Raw genomic sequence first — 17,561 nt, forward strand, 5'->3', positions numbered from 1 at the left:
CGTCAGACCTGTTGCAACCCAAGGAAGGCCTTACACTGGAAAAGGCCATTCAAATTGTAAGACAGGCTGAAGGTCGCAAAAGAATAGGGACATCCTACGAGCGGAAGGCAAGCTGTGGATGAGAAGGAGTCCAACGCCCGTACAGCTGGTTAAGCCAAAGCCAGAGAAACACTTTGAGGAACAGAAAAAACATACAGGTGAGAAGGCGCATGACATAAGAAAACCTTGCCAATGTTGTAGAGCCAAGAAGACTCACAGATGAGAGCAATGCCCAGCAAGTAAAGCTGAGTGTTTTAATTATGGAAAAACGGGACACTATGGGAAGATGTGTCACAGCAAAATTTCTTTGCTTAAAGGTACAAAGCAGAAGATCTTCACACAAAGAGCAGTGAATCAAGTACAACAATATCTACAAGGGAAAGAACCAGGAGAAATCAGTAACCGAGACCAAGATTTCTGGACAGCAGACATCTACGGGAATGGACATCTCATGAATTTTAAGCCTGACACAGGGGCTAGTGTCATGGTATTGTCTGACCAAGAGCCTTGGGTGAAGAGACATTACCTGAAACCAACAGGTGGGACGCAACTGCGAGTAAAAGGCAAACTCCATGCAACTCTTCAGCATGAAGGAAGACAACTGAGACCTTATACATCTTACAGAATCAAGGGGCTGAATTTTATCAGCACGCTACAATGCAAAGGTGGCAGCCTTTCAACATGGAAGTGCCTCCGCATAGCCCCCGTGATATTACGCACGGAGGCTGATTTAAATGGATGGAGTGGAGCGACCGCCCCCGATGACGTAGAGGGAGCGGCCGCTGTGTCCCCGACAATAGCGTCTGGCGCCACCGCACAGGCGCCGGTGCCATTTTTAAAAGGCTCCAAGCCCTTGAGGATATATTTAAATATTTGAAGGTGCCGGTGAGCTTTAAAAAATTAATAAACTTTTAATTTAACGTTGAATTCCCTTTCCTACTGCACCTCTCCCCCCCTCACTGAGTCCTAAACACATAAATTGACCTACCACCCCAAAAGTACACTTTATGAAATTCTGAACTTACTTCCCCAAACTTCAGTATCTTTGACCTTCAACTCCTGGCCATTGACCAAATCAGAAGACCTTATCCTAAGGGGTGTGACTGCCTTCTGGAACCAAGTGTCCAGGTAACTTTCTCCCTCGCTGATGCACCCAGCTCACTGACTCTAAGCTGAAGCTTCTCCTGATGCAGACACTGGATCACATGGCATCCAGGAGCTCACACATACTTGAGTTGCAACATATCACCTGCCCTGCCATCTTTATTGTGTTTTAAATACTCACCAGCCAATCTATTAATTAATTGAACCTAATTACTGCAATTACCTGAGTTTTTTGAAAGTTAAATGAGAAAAAGTCTCACCAACCAATGAACTATCTGGTTTCCGGTGACATCACACTGATTTTTGTTTCGGATTGCAGTCTGGTGGCATGGACTGGATAGCTCTTTAATGACCACCGTCAGTCTCTGGGTCCTCCTCGCTCCTGTTATTGTCTGGCTGCCGGTCTCTGGATCCTCCTCTCTCCCGTTCTTTTATGGCCTCAGCTGCCAGTCTCTGGGTTCTCCTTTCTCCCGCTAGGTATAGAGTACAAAAGCAAGGAAGTTATAATGTACCTTTATAAAATATTGATTTGGCCTCAACTGGAGTATTGCGTTCAATTCTAGGCATCACATTTTCAGAAGGATGTGAAGGCTTTAGAGAGGATGCAGAAAGGATTTACAAGAATGGTTCCAGGGATGAGGGACTGTAGTTACATGGATAGATTGGAAAAGCTGGGGATGTTCTCCTTTGGGAAGAGAACTTTGAGAGGAGGTTTGATAGAGATGTACAAAATCATGAGAGGCCTAGACTAAGTAGATAGAGAGAAATTGTTCCCATTGACAGGATGGTGGCGAGCTAGAGAACACTGAATTGTGGTGAATTGCAAAAGAACCATGATATAAGGGAAAAAAAATTTATGCAGTGAACGGTTATGATCTGGATTGCACTGCCTGAAAGGATGCAGGAAGAAAGTTCAATCATAGCTTTCAAAGTGTTACAGTCAGGTGGTAAGGTGGTTCCCACTGTTCACCTCCCAACTGATCGCAATGGTGTTTTGTTTAAAATGATGAGTTAGCCCCTGACTGTTTTACTTGCCAAACAAACAGACAGTGGCAGGTTTTCTTGTAGGTTTAAAACAGAAGATTTACTATTTATTAAACAATATTCATTCCCTAAATTGTTTGCAACACCACTTACGCATGCATTCACTCTCACATGCACTCTGCAGGGAAGATAGATAGATGGTAAAGGGTAAGAGTTCAAAGTGTGGTAGGTGTTCATGGTTTATGGTGTTGAATCTTCTAAGTAAGACAGTCTCTTTTAAAGTTGCAGGCCTGTGTGTTTGTTGTCTTGAACTTGTTGAGGTGTTGTAGATTTTTGGTGGTTAAAATTTCAGACTGGAGGTGGCAGTCACTTTCAGTTTTCTGCTGCAGCAAGTTGAAGAGTAGAACTAGCAACAGGGCTTCCTCTTGTTTAGGCTGGATCTTTCCACAACCCCTGGCTGGACTGCTTTTCTGTGATGCTGCTGTGATCTCTCCCTCTCTCTCCCGAGGATTATATTTTCAGGTCAAAATCCATCAAATTAGAGTTTCTGTTAGTTGACACATGACCTTCTCCCCTAGTGTGACAACACAATGGACCAGTATGTTGAATCCATGACTATCTATTAATGTCCGGATGAGTATCATTCTGTTATGATGTGTCTACTTCACACCTTCTTTGGCCAGAAATTTATCTTCGGGAATCAGGTCCCGTCAAAGGCATCCGGGAGGTAAAATGGCGTGTGATGATGTCGGGTTGGGTACCCGGTGTCATGACACACAGACGCCATTTCACAAACCGAGGAAGTCGGGTGAGATCGAGTCTCCACTCACTGCCCAACTAAAAGCAATTGAGAGCTCATTAGGGTAATTGAGAAAGCAATTGCCAGCAAATTACATGGGCTGTCTGATTTTACAGCTGTAAATCAGGTCATGGGGCATCTTGGGAACCTGGCAAGTTTAAAAGGGCGGCAGGCAGTGAATCAATGAGGGAGTTGGATGTACTGTTTTTTGCTGTTTATTTATTCTGATGGTATTTGTGTGTCCGAACAATTGATGTTATTTGCAGCTTGTGCTGCTCGGGCCCCAGCTGCTCTGAATAATTGGGTGAAAGGAAGAGAGTTGTATGTGCCTGTCCCAACAGCTGGAAGCTAATACCTATGATCATTGCATCTGGTCTGCAGTACAACAATGGGAGTTGTGCACTCTGGAGGTGGATCATCAGATGAGAGGACTATGCCCCAAGGAAGGACAGAAGGACAAATAGGCAGGGGAACGTGCAACCAGCTGGCCCAGTGCATCCTCGTTATGTGGGAGGGAGAGCAGGTGGCAAAGTGAGCCGGGTGCGAACACAGGTCAGGAGATGTGCCTACCCAGCAGGCAGGGTATACCACTCGCCTCTGAGCTATCTGCAGCTGTCAGAACGTCAGTGCAAAAGAAGACTGCAGCTGTCACAGGAGGCTGTCACATCTGTTTGTGAGATGCTGGCAGTGGATGTTGCCTCAAACTGCCTCAGTGGCCATCCAATGCCGGTCACTCTGAAGGTTACAACAGCTCTTAACTTCTCTGCGTGTGTCTCATTCCAGGCTTCAACAGCAGATTTGTGCGGAGTCTCCCAAGCAGCAGTGCATCACTGCATAACGGTTGTGACTGATGCATTGTTCCGACGTGCTAACAATTTCATCACATGAAAGATGGATAATACCAGTCAGGCTGAGAGAGCCGGAGGCTTCAGCACAATAGCTGGGTTCCCAATGATACAGGGCATTATAGACTGTACTCATGTGGCCATTAGAGCACCAGCAGGTCAGTCGGGGGCATTCATTAACCGCAAGGGAGGGCATAGTGGCGCAGTAGTTAGCACCGCAGTCTCAAAGCTCCAGAAACCTGGGTTCGGTTGTGGGTACTGCCTGTGCAGAGTTTGCAAGTTCTCCCTGTGACCGTGTGGGTTTCCGCCGGGTGCTCCGGTTTCCTCCATCAGCCCAAGACTTGCAGCTTGATAGGTAAATTGGCCATTGTAAATTGCCCCTAGTGTAGGTAGGTGGTAGGAGAATTGTGGGGATGTAGGGTATATGGGATTAATGTAGGATTAGTATAAATGGGTGGTTGTTGGTTGGCACAGACTCAGTGGGTCGAAGGGCCTATTTCAGTGCTGTATCTCTCTATGACTATGACTCTAAAGGCTTCCATTCACTGAATGTCCAGCTCGTCTGTGCTCATCGAAAAAGAATCATGCAGGTGTGTGCCCGTTACCCTGGGAATTGTCATGATGCATTCATTCTCCGAAACTCCCAGGTGCCCGCACTTTTCAGTCCTCCTGACAGACTGGAGGGTTGGATACTTGGCGACAGGGGTTATCCTCTGAAGACATGGCTGATGGCACCGGTGAGGATCCCAAAGGGTCATGCTGAGGAACGTTACAATGAGAGCCACGCGGACACCAACGTGACAATTGAACAAACTATTGGCTACTCAAAATGAGATTTAGGCATCTCGACCGCTCAGGTGGAGCCCTGCAGTACACGCCATCACGGGTTTCCAGAATTATTGTCGTCTGCTGTGCCTGGCATAACCTGGTGATGGAGAAGGGAAAGGCCCTGGAGGATGATCAAGGTCAGTGCAAGGCATCATCAAACGAGGATGGAGTTTCTGATGAGGAAGATGAGCAACAGTCGCATGATGATCGGGGAGAGGAAGCTGTATATAATTTGGAGTTAAGTGCGAGAGAGACCAGGGAGTCTCTATTAGGCAGGCGTTTCTCTTGAGAGGATCTTAACATACAAATAATTGACATTGTGGTATGAGAGGAGTCATTGTGAAGTTCGGAGAGGGCAAATACACTCACTTTCAGGGGGGAGATGATCTGACGATGCACATCTTCACATCATGATCAACCCAACCCAAGTGTGTGACCTTGCATATAAAACTACTTGTGTTGAGCTACGATGTTGTATGTAACTTCAGGAATGACATGTTAAATTTTCATTTCACAAATTTTATTACATTTTTTTCCTTGATAAATCAAATAAATTAGTGAAAAGTAACCCAGTGAACCAGGAGTGATGTTACTGTGATTTCTTTATACATTTGCGAGTGCTCATGCGTGTGGGTGATCCCTCGACACCAGACTCACCAGAGGCAGGTGGCTGATCAGGCTGCCGCCCTACTCTTAGTGACTTTGTGGACTTCCTCCACCTGCTCGCGGCCGTGCAGACAGCGGAATATCAGGGTTCTCATGAGAAATATCATGAGCACCCTCTAGCACACTGGGAGTTAGCGGTTTACATGTCACTGGCAGAGGGAGTAAGGAGCTGTAGGATGCATCGGGGCACCCTGAGAGGAGCTCCCATATGCGATCTGCTGCCCCTGTGCCCTCCTGAGGCTCGGCTGGTCCTCAATGGTGGTCTCAGAGGGATGAGCAGCCTCGACCTGTCGCCTGCGCATCTGAGTCTGCTCTCTGGTGCCCTGGTCCAGGGAGGTCACACTCGCTCTGAGGTCATGAATTGCATCCAGTACTGGCCCCTCCACTGCAGCCGCTAATCTTTCAATGGAGGAAGCCAGATGTACAAATGCCTGAGAGTTTGCAGCACTCAAACACTGGATGGACGTTTCCAGAGTATGAGTCATACTTAACAGCATCTCAGGCAACTCCGCTAGATCTCCATGCACCACATGCTGCTCCTGCAACATCTCCTGCCGAACGGCTGTTATCAGAGGCAAGTCATCAGCTTGTGGCTCTGCACTGGCCTGGACTCCCACACTCCTCGGAGTTTGTGAGGTATCGGCCGGTTCTGCCTCTCGTGGCTGGCCCGGCAACTGTGTTGTGCTCACACCTGAATGTGAACATGGCTCCGCGGACACACTAATCCCAACTGAGGTGGAAGTTTCTGTGCTGGCGCTTGGTGAGGTGCAAGGATGTGACGGTGCACCCTCTGAGGCGCCCTCCTCATCCTATTCCGGCATTTGCAACAATCTTCAGCCAGAAGTACCGAGTTGATGATCCATCTCGGCCCCCTCCTGAGGTCCCCAACATTACAGATGCCAGACTTCAGCCAATTCAATTCATTCCGCGTGATATCAAGAAATGACTGAAGGCACTGGATACTGCAAAAGCTATGCGTCCTGACAATATTCCGGCAATAGTACTGAAGACCTGTGCTCCAGAACTTGCCGCACTCCTAGCCAAGCTGTTCCAGTACAGCTACAATACTGGCATCTACCCTGCAATGTGGAAAATTGCCCAGGTATGTCCTGTACACAAAAAGCAGGACAAGTCCAACCCCAATTACCACCCCATCAGCCTACTCTCAATCATCAGCTGGAAGGTGTCATCAACAGTGCCATCAAGCGGCACTTGCTTAGCAATAACCTGCTAAGTGACGCTAAGTTTGGGTTCCGCCAGGGCCACTCAGCTCCTGACCTCATTACAGCCTTGGTTCAAACATGGACAAAAGAGCTGAACTCAAGAGGTGAGGTGAAAGTGACTGCCCTTGACATCAAGGCAGCATTTGACTGAGTATGGCATCAAGGAGCCCGAGCAAAACTGAGGTCAATGGGAATCAGGGGGGAAACCTTCCGCTGGCTGGAATCATACCTAGCGTAAAGGAAGATGGTTGTGGTTGTTGGAGCTCAATCATCTGAGCTCCAGGACATCACTGCAGGAGTTCCTCAGGGTAGTGTCCGAGGCACAACCATCTTCAGCTGCTGCATCAATGACCTTCCTTCAATCATAAGGTCAGAAGTGGGGATGTTCGCTGACGATTGCACAATGCTCATCACCATTCGTGACTCCTCAAATACTGAAGCAGTCCGTGTAGAAATGCAACAAGACCTGGACAATATCCAGGCTTGGACTGAGAAGTGGCAAGTAACATTCGCACCACACAGGTGCCAGGCAATGACCAGGCAAGAGAGAATCTAACCATCTCCCCTTGACATTCAATGACATTACCATTGCTGAATCCCCCACTATCAACATCCTAGGAGCTACCATTGACCAGAAACTGAACTGGAGTAGCCATATAAATACCATGGCTACAAGAGCTGGTCAGAGGCTAGGAATCCTGAGGTGAGTAACTCACCCCCAAAGCCTGTCCACCATCTACAAGGCACAAGTCAGGAGTGTGATGGAATACTCTCCACTTGCCTGGATGAGTGCAGCTCCAATAACACTCAAGAAGCTCGACACCATCCAGGACAAAGCAACCCGCTTGATTGGCACCCATCCACAAGCATTCACTCCCTCCACCACCAACGCACAGTGGCAGCAGTGTGCACGATCTACAAGATGCACTGCAGCAATGCACCAAGGCTTCTTAGACAGCACCTTCCAAACCCGCAACCTCTACCAACAAGAAGGACAAGGGCAGCAAATACTTGGGAACACCACCACCTGCAAGTTTTCCTCCAAGTCACACACCATCCTGATTTGGAACTATATCGCCGTTCCTTCCCTGTCACTGGGTCAAAATCCTGGAACTCCCTTCCTAACAGCACTGTTGGTGTACCTACCCCAAATGGACTGCAGCAGTTCAAGAAGGCAGCTCACCACCACCTTTTCAAGGGCAATTAGGGATGGGCAATAAATGCTGGCGTGGCCAGTGATGCCCACATCCCATGAATGAATAAGAAAAAAGGTTGGTTGAGCCACTGAGAGGCTTCTTCGCCGCTGCTATGTTTAACCTTTAGGGAAAATCATATTGATCAGTTTGATCAGCACTCCAGACTTAAGTACATGTTATTTACTACATTTTGGTTACATCTGTGTGATTCAACTTTTGAGGGCACACTTCAGTGCATTAGGCAATCACCACACCCCCATTCCCCACCCCCTGCCCCCCCACCCCACATACTCTTACACCACATACTGGGTCACTCACTCTGACAGCCAGGTCCACTGGCCTTTCCATCTGTAACGGCGCATCCTCCATCCTCCCCTGCTAGCACCAAAGCATCCTCCTCCATTCTGGTAAGGTATGCCTGATTGGCAACAGAACCACCGGTCCAGGACCTCTCTCAGGCATTATGTGCCCTCTTTTCCGATTTAAATAAAAATACTTAGTTTAGACCATATTAGATGGCATCGCACGCACTCACCCATCGGGTTTGTTATTGCATTTCACTGCTATGCCAGTGCAGTGCCCAACTTCAACCTTTCTGGATCACCGTGCATCTCAGACTTGCCCATCTTGCATCCCAATGCAAGACAGCAGCCAAGCAATTGATCATACAGGGCTTCCACTTTGCAGCATGAGGACACATAACCCTCCCTCGACACAGTAACGATGAGATGAATGAGGAATGCCCCTTACCCGGGCAGAGCGAAGCAGGTCATTGACCCGCTTGCGGCACTGGAGCCATGTCCTCCTTACAACGCAGCAGCTGCTGACCTCCTCTGTGACCTCCAGCCAGGCCCTCTTGGTCACTTGGGAGGGCCACCTTCTGCCGTCTGCATTGAAGAGGACCTCCCGCCTCGCCTCTACCGCCTGGAGGAGGATCTGCAGTGATTCCTCAGAAAATCTGGTGGCCGTGCAGAGACTTCTCCCCTCCATTACTGGTGATTGGTTCTGCAGGTTGTATGTTTTCTCTCTTTCTTTCCTGCTCCTGGGCACTGCCAATCCCCCTTCAATCCTTGCAGGTGCAGAGCCTTGTATCCTCCTTTAAACTTTCCACAGTAAGTACCAGCTGTCTTCCTCTCTGTCAGGCATAAATCAACTGGTCCATTTTATTGCTGTAAGTCTTTTTAAAGGGCTTAGAGCAGCCTTTCCGGATGTGGCCCGCCCCCAACGTTGCTCAGCATCCCACCCGCGTGTGCCCTTTCAAATCACAAATACGCCACGGGGCTGCTAATTGGCTGCCCCGCGTGTGATGCTTGTGGCCAGGAGGTGTGGAGCGGGATCGGAGTCCTCATCCGCTTCCGCCGCATCCACCCCGGTGCCGCCAAGAGCGGCAAAATTCCGGCCGTTGTCTCAGAAGAAATCATTTCAATTCAGGAATGTCTCTTGATAGTTTCAGGATGGGTGTAATTGACATCACTTAATCTGGAATGTATTCTTTTTTCTTTCAAGACTGTGAGACAGTTTTTGAATACACCAATCATCTGACTTTTATTGGCCATTTTGGAGCACATTGTCCAATTTTTTTAAAGGAGCAGTTAATTTCAGAGTCTGCATTGAAAAAGTTTGTTTCTTAAAAGTTGGAATATGATATGTCTTTCTTGGGCATGACTAAGGGGAATTGGATAAATATCTGAAGAGAAAACATTTACAAGGCTACGGAGAAAGGGTAGGGCAGTGGGACTAGCTGAGCTACTGCTGCAGACAGCCAACACGGACATGATGGGCTGAATGGCCTCCTCTGTGTTGTAGCTATTATATGATTCTATGATTGAATTCTTTGAAGTAATGTAAAAGATGGATGAAGGCAGTATGTTTGATATTGTGTATATGGACTTTCAAATAGTATTGAATAGATTACCACATAATAGATTTTTTTCAGCAAAATTGAAGCCTATGGGATTGAAGGTACAGTGGCTGAACAGACACAATATTGGCTAAGGGACAGAAAGCAGAGAGTAATGGCGAATCATTGTTTTTCAGACTGGACGGTAGTGTGCAGTGGTGTACTCCAGGTACTGGTGTTGGAACCGCTACTCTTTTTGGTATGTATTAATGACCTGCACTAGGATATAAAGAGCTTAATTTCAAAGGTTGCAGAAGACACAGAATTCAGAAATGTTAAACAACGAGGAGGATAGTAACAAACTTCAGGAGGAATTAGACAGTCTGGTGAAATGGGCAGACAAATGACAGGTGAAATCTCATATAGAAGTGTGAAGTGCTTCATATTGGTGGAGTAACAGGAGGAGAGGCAATACAAACTAAATGATACAATTTTAAAGGAGATGCAGGAACAGGGACACCTGGATGTGTACATATAGAGGTCTTTGAAGGTGGCAGGACAAGTTGAAAAGGCTGTTAAAAACATGAAATCATTGGCTGTATAAATAGAAGCATTAAATGCTAAGATGTTATGCTAAATCTTTACAGATTTTGGAAAGATGTAAAGGTAACAGGGTTGTAGTGGTGGGTGATTTTAACGTCCCCTATATTGACTGGGACTCACTTAGTGCAAGGGGCTTGGATGGGGCAGAATTTGTAAGGAGCATCCAGGAGGGCTTCTTGAAACAATATGTAGATAGTCCAACTAGGGATGTGGCCGTACTGGACCTGGTATTGGGGAATGAGCCCGGCCAGGTGGTCGAGGTTTCAGTCGGGGAGCATTTCGGGAACAGTGACCAAAATTCCATAAGTTTTAAGGTACTTGTGGATAAGTAGTCCTCCGGTGAAGGTGTTAAATTGGGGGAAGGCTAATTATAACAATATTAGGCAGGAACTGAAGAATTTAGATTGGGGGCGGCTGTTTGAGGGTAAATCAACATCTGATATGTGGGAGTCTTTCAAACGTCAGTTGATTAGAATCCAGGACCAGCATGTTCCTGTGAGGAAGAAGGATAAGTTTGGCAAATTTCGGGAACCTTGGATAACGCGGGATATTGTGAGCCGAGTCAAAAAGAAAAAGGAAGCATTCATAAGGGCTGGAAGGCTAGGAACAGATGAATCCCTTGAGGAATATAAAGACAGTCGGAAGGAACTTAAGCAAGGAGTCAGGAAGGCTAAAAGGGGTCGTGAAAAGTCGTTGGCAAACAGGATTAAGGAAAATCCCAAGGCTTTTTATACATATATAAAGAGCAAGAGGGTAACAAGGGAAAGGGTTGGCCCACTCAAGGACAGAGAAGGGAACCTATGTGTGGAGCCAGAGGAAATGGGCGAGGTACTAAATGAGTACTTTGCTTCAGTATTCACCAAGGAGAAGGACTTGGTGGATGATGAGCCTAGGGAAGGGAGTGTTGATAGTCTCAGTCATCTCATTATCAAAAAGGAGGAGGTGTTGGGTGTCTTGCAAAGTATTAAGTTAGATAAGTCCCCAGGGCCTGATGGGATCTATCCCAGAATACTGAGGGAGGCAAGGGAAGAAATTGCTGGGGCCTTGACAGAAATCTTTGCATCCTCATTGGCTACAGGTGAGGTCCCAGAGGACTGGAGAATAGCCAATGTTGTTCCTTTGTTTAAGAAGGGTAGCAAGGATAATCCAAGAAATTATGAGAAGTGCTGATTTATTCAGTAACCATCACCATGTAGACATAACACTGCAAACACAAACTGTAAGCTTTCATATAAATTGTGTACACATTCTTTCAATAGCCCATACTTATCCTGAGTCTTTCTATTGAACTATCTCTCATTTATCAAATATATGAACGTTCATAAAAGCAAAATACTGCGGATGCTCGAAATCTGAAATAAAAACAAGAAATGCTGGAACCACTCAGCAGGTCTGGCAGCATCTGTGGAAAGAGAAGCAGAAGTTTCGGGTCAGTAACCCTTCATCGGAACGTTCATGCTTTGGCCATCTGACCAGTGTGATCAAACAGCTTGGGTGTGAACATTAGTATTTTTTTCTTGGGTCTGTAAGCAGAGTGGGATATCCAAGGAACTGTCAGTATACAAGTATTGTCAAACTATTTTGGAGAAGTGTACCCTTACACAGGTGACTTTCCTGTAACATAAATACCAGCTTCTTTAGATCAAAAGCAGAAGCAAAAGGAATGTATTCTATTCTGTTTGTGGTGGCCAACATTCCAAATTTTACCTGAATACATTTTGGGAATATCAGTGCTTAAAAAAATGGAAAGAGCTTCCTGGTTTTTGTATGATTGTTGCATTGAATACTCCATCAGGTACAGCGTGGCGCAGATGCAAAATAAAACTCCTTTTAACTCTGACCAATATTGTCCCTTAACAAGCAAAGAAACTCTCCCCCTATTGTACCAGCATGGATTTTTCACAGGCTGCCTACAATCTTCATGTATAAATTAAGGGACTCAAGACACAACAGACAAAGCACAGCCTTTCCAGAAAAAACTAGATGTTGGAAAGGTCAAGCAGCTAATTTGTGGATAATTAAGTTGAGTGCTTGATTTCAACTTTTACTTGATCAGGCTGATTAGTCTGCCCACTGGCAGAATTATCACTATACTGAAAGCAAAGATCACTGCTGCCACACACTTGAAATTAATTGTGAGTGTTACTCCAGATTTAATACTTTAAAAAATGAAATCCCATCAAAAGTGAAACTTGTGTTTCGATGCCTTCCTTATTCTGTGGGGTAGAAATTGGTTATGTGTCATTTCCAGCCACATAGCCAATGGATCACAGACAGTACCTGCCCAACTTGGGAGGCTGAGGCTTGCCTTAAATTCGTTTGAGGCTCATTTCAATAACTTTGGTGTGCTACTGGCACATGTAGTACCTTCAGAGGCAGCTTATCTATGACAAGGGGATAATTTCAGGTCAGTATTTAGATGAGCACTTGAAATGCCATAGCATACAAGGCTACGGGCCAAGTGCTGGAAAATGGGATTAGAATAGTTAGGTGCTTGATGGCCAGCACAGACACGATGGGCCGAAGGGCCTGTTTCCACGCTGTATGACTCTATGACATTTGATGCCAGCAGTGGCCCTTGGATAAATCTCTCGACGGGTGGGGTCACGAGGCAGTGGAAGGAAGAAGAACACAGAGGAAGGCCGGTCGCAGGCTCGCAGCAGCCCTCAGGAGTGTTATGGAACCAGGAAGAGCATGAAGCTTCAAAAATAAATGTACTTCTTTGTTGGCAGCCACTGCTTAAATGCAGATACCGCTAAAGATGCCTGAGTGCAGCTGCCCTCTGCCTGCTCAACTCAGTGCTGTCCAATTTAGGAGAAGGATCCTAAAACAGGTATTAGGCCCACATTTTCATGTGTAAGGAATTGAGTGCCTGATCTGGTGGTACTTGGAAAATAACTTCATCCATTTGGAATTGGACATATTTCAGGTGATCATGGGGTGCAGGAGACAGCACCATGAAATTGATGCTTTTTTCGCCTTTCTGCACCTGGAAAATGGATTCAGTGGGGTTTGATTTCACTTCCAATATGTATCTTTTTGTGAAATTATTTACCTGAACAAAACTACACACAAGACAAGATAGCAATTAAGATGAAACAAAATAAATTTAATCTGTTTTTTTGTGCTATTGTGTGGAGAAAATGTGCATTATTGTCGTTTACTCAACTGTTCAATCGCTCCCACTCTGCCTTCCTCCTGCCATGCTGGAGAAACAAAATATGCAAGCTTTTCAGGTGAAAGAAAAACCAAAGGGAGGCAAGAGAAGGTAAAACAAAATGTATAACTAGGCCCTACTTTCTTTTAAGTTTGTAAGCTTTCACCTAAAATTATGTGATATAATTCGTTCAATGAAATTTGCCAGGAAATTTCTTGCTCTGTTGTAATTTTAACAGAAGTTCTGTGGAAATAGGCTTCAAACAATAACAAGCCAGTGTAGTGTGACAGTCTATTAAAACACATATATGTTAACCTAGAATACTGACAAGAGCTGACCAACTGCTCTGATAGAGCACCACCCCTCCCTCAACTCTCCAACAGCTTAAAACTCAACAAGGGCCCTGATTATAAGTCTCGAACTTGAGAAACATAGTTATGTGGAGGTTGGAACTCAAATTGTTGGTGCTAGCAGCATGTCTTAATCTATATTGGAAAAAGGAAGCTGAAGTACACAAAAACCTGTGGAGGCAAATACAAAGATCAAACCCACCAAACTGGTAGGGGTAGAAGTTGGTATGTGTGTGAAATGGGTGTAACGCTAACCAGTTTTACAATGGGATGGATTGTACCTGATCTTTGCAGGCATTCGGTCCACTGCTAAATTTGTTGGGCTATTTTTTGGGCATTCTGACTGCCAACTAAAACCAGCATTAGGCCTGTGGCATTTGTTACCTTGGGGCCTAACGGTTAAAATCTGTTAAAGAAAAAGTTGTTTTCACGAAGCAGGACTGGCGTAGGATTCTGCAGCTGCCAATTAAAGGTTTGTTTCAGTTAAAAATGATTTGCCTGTAGAAAGAGAAGGAGCATGGTATTGATGCACTGGGCTCCCAAGTTGACATGGGAGAAGCAGAAAGTTGGCTCATTATGTTAGCAGCTATCGAGCAGTCATCAGCATACAAGCACCAGCAGATATACACTTCAAAGAAATCCGATCGAGGAAGTCAGGAAGTAACATTTGCGAAGGGGCCCAGAACAAGTGAAAGAGATCTATTGTAGGTGAAAGCAAGTGAGCAGAAACAATAGTAAAGGGTTGACGAGTATCCCCTTTCATGTTGCTTGGTCCTCGGATTGGCACAAGATTAAGTCATGAATGCTGCTGCTGGGACATCAAATGTTCACCTGCACTATTCTTTTCTTGTGGTCCAACACACCGTGCATTAAATAAATGAAGGCCTTTCCTATTCATACCTGTACCTGCAACAGGAGTGTTATTAGAGAATTAGATGGCCACATGGTGCTATACATGTGGCTCTATACTTTAGGGAAGTCTACTACCAGCTGAAGTGCTGTGTTCTTTTGTAATGTCTTTGCATGGAGTAAGTGACAAAAGTATTTCCCCTGGGAAATAAGGCTTTTCTGACATGAATGTGGGAAAGTGTTTGCTTGAAAGAATTTGGAGGCATAAAAGATCAATGCCATGTTATTTTCACAGTAATTAAAAGAACTATTCTCGTGGTCAATTGAGTCCCTCGAGGAGTATAGGGGATGTAGGACTCCACTTAAGAAGGAAATTAGGAGGGTGAAAAGGGGCCATGAGATTTCCCTGGCAGATAAGATAAAGGCAACTCCTAAAAGATTCTATAAGTATATTAAGAGTAAAAGGGTAGCTAGGGAGAGAGTAGGTCCCCTTAAGGATTAGTGTGGCAATCTATGTGTGGAGCCGCCGGAAATGGGCGAGGTCTTAAATGAATATTTCTCGTCCGTATTTACCGTGGAGAAGGTCATGGAAGCTAGTGAGTTCAAGGGAGGGAACACCAATATCCTGGAGCATATCAACATTACAAAGGAGGAGGTGTTGGATGTTTTGAAGTGCATTAACATGGATAAATCCCCAGGGCCTGACCAGGTGTATCCTAGGATGCTATGGGAAGCAAGGGAGGAGATTGCTGGGGCCCTGGCAGAGATTTTTGTATCATCGTTAGCCACGGGTGAGGTACCAGAAGACAGGAGGATAGCTAATGTTGTGCCTTTATTTAAGAAGGGCAGCAGGGATAAGCCAGGGAACTACAGGCTGGTGAGCCTTACATCAGTGGTGGGAAAGTTATTGGAAGGGATTCTGGGAGACAGGATTTATATGCATCTGGAAAGGCATGGTCTGATTAGGGATAGTCAGCATGGCTTTGTGCGTGGGACATCATGTCTCACAAATTTGATTAAGTTTTTCGAGGAGGTGACCAAGAGGATTGACGAGGGCAGGGCGATGGACATTGTCTACATGGCCTTTAGCAAGGCCTTTGACAAGGTCCCGCATGGTAGGCTGGTCCAGATGGTTCGAACACATGGGATCCAGGGTGAGCTAGCAAATTGGATACAAAATTGGCTTGGTGATAGGAGGCAGAGGGTGGTAGTGGAGGGTTGTTTTTCAGATTGGAGGCCGGTGACCAGTGGTGTGCCGCAGTGATCGGTGTTGGGCCCTCTGTTGTTTGTCATATATATTAATGACTTGGATGTGAATGTAAGGGGCATGATTAGGAAGTTTGCAGATGACACCAAAACTGGTGGTATAGTGGACAGTGAAGAAGGTTGTCTAAGGTTACAACAGGATATAGATCAACTGGAAAAGTGGGCAAGGGAGTGGCAAATGGAATTTAACGCAGACAAGTGTGAAGTGATGCATTTTGGGAAGTTAAACCAGGCCAGGACATATACAGTGAATGGCAGGGCCCTGGGGAGTGTTGTTGAGCAGAGAGACCTTGGGGTGCAAGTACATAGTTCCCTGAAAGTGGCAACACAGGTAGACAGGGTGGTGAAGAAGGCATATGGCATGCTTGCCTTCATCGGCCGAGACATTGAGTACAAGAGTTGGGACGTCATGTTACAGTTGTACATAACGTTGGTTAGGCTGCATTTGGAGTACTCTGTGCAGTTCTGGTCGCCGCACTACAGGAAAGATGTGATTAAGCTAGAGAGGGTGCAGAAAAGATTCACAAGGATGTTGCCTGGTTTGGAGGGCTTGAGTTATAAAGAAAGATTGGATAGGCTGGGTCTGTTTTCCCTGGAGTGAAGGAGACTGAGAGGGGACATGATAGAGGTACATAAAATTATGAGAAGCATAGCTAGGGTAGATAGCCAGAGTCTGTTTCCCATGGTAGGGGTGACTAAAACTAGAGGGTATAGATTTAAGGTGAGAGGGAGGAGGTTTAATGGGAATCAAAGGGGTAAATTTTTCACACAAAGAATAGTGGGTATCTGGAATGAGCTGCCAGAGGAGGTGGTGGAGGCAGGAACAGTAGCAACATTTAAGAGGCATTTGGACAGTTACTTGAATGAACAAGGCATAGAGGGATATGGAATTAATGCAGGCAGGTGGGAATAGTATAGATAGGCATTATGGTCGGCATGGACGCGGTGGGCCGAAGGGCCTGTTTCTATGCTGTCCGACTCTATGACTCTATCTTCTATATCGGCCAGACTTCATGCGATATTACAATTCAGTTACAGTTTCTCTCAGATATGGCCAGTTGGGACTTTCTGGATCAGAAAATGTTTCCTGGGCAATGGTGGGTGGGTGCCAGAGGCCTGTGGGGAAAATCCACCTACCTTTCTTCTCTCTGCCAGAACTCCTTCCTGCTTTTAATGCAGGATGCTCACGATACAATGTCTGAGCTGAGCATTGTATTTGGAATTGAGGTTGGCAACTGGCAGCAACAACAAAGATGTGATTGAGAGTCAGTATTGCAGAAAATCAGGAACAAGTACTGGGGAAAAGCAAAACTATTGCACCAGCAATAATGCAGAAACAGCATCATGACAAGTCAAAGAAAGCAAATTTCCCAGAATGAGTCAGTTAGCTTTAAGAATGGATAGAGTCATACAGCCATTGAGCCAGATGCTCCATAGCAAACAATGTTGAAACCTAGAAGTGTCTGTGTTAATTGGTAAACAATGCATTAAAAGTAGACCAGCAAGGAAAGAAAGGAATTATTTCTTTTTAGCTGGCCTACATATAGTGTTCACATGTATTCAAATATAGTCTATAATGAGGCCTACACATGGTTTTGTGACCTTCTCAAAGAAATCATCTAAATTATTCTTCTGTGGAATCATTCGTGTCATGTGTTCATGCTAAGTTCTGTATTTTGTGCATACTGATGCAAGTGTTCGCTCTCCAAGCATGACATTGGAGAATTGGCCTCACTGCCTTCCCCTACACCCAGTTTTTTTCCCAGTTATACTGGCACTCTTCTCCCTCTCTCTCCTCAATCCCATTTGATA

General features: G+C 45.6%; 1 pseudogene; it reads left to right on the forward strand.

Moving 5' to 3' along the window:
• Window positions 1–2,014: 2,014 nt before the first annotated feature.
• Window positions 2,015–5,385, forward strand: LOC137371605 (putative nuclease HARBI1; annotated as a pseudogene).
• The last annotated feature ends 12,176 nt before the right edge of the window (window positions 5,386–17,561 follow it).

Source organism: Heterodontus francisci, chromosome 6 (genome assembly GCF_036365525.1).
Source record: "Heterodontus francisci isolate sHetFra1 chromosome 6, sHetFra1.hap1, whole genome shotgun sequence".
Classification (NCBI taxonomy): domain Eukaryota; kingdom Metazoa; phylum Chordata; class Chondrichthyes; order Heterodontiformes; family Heterodontidae; genus Heterodontus; species Heterodontus francisci.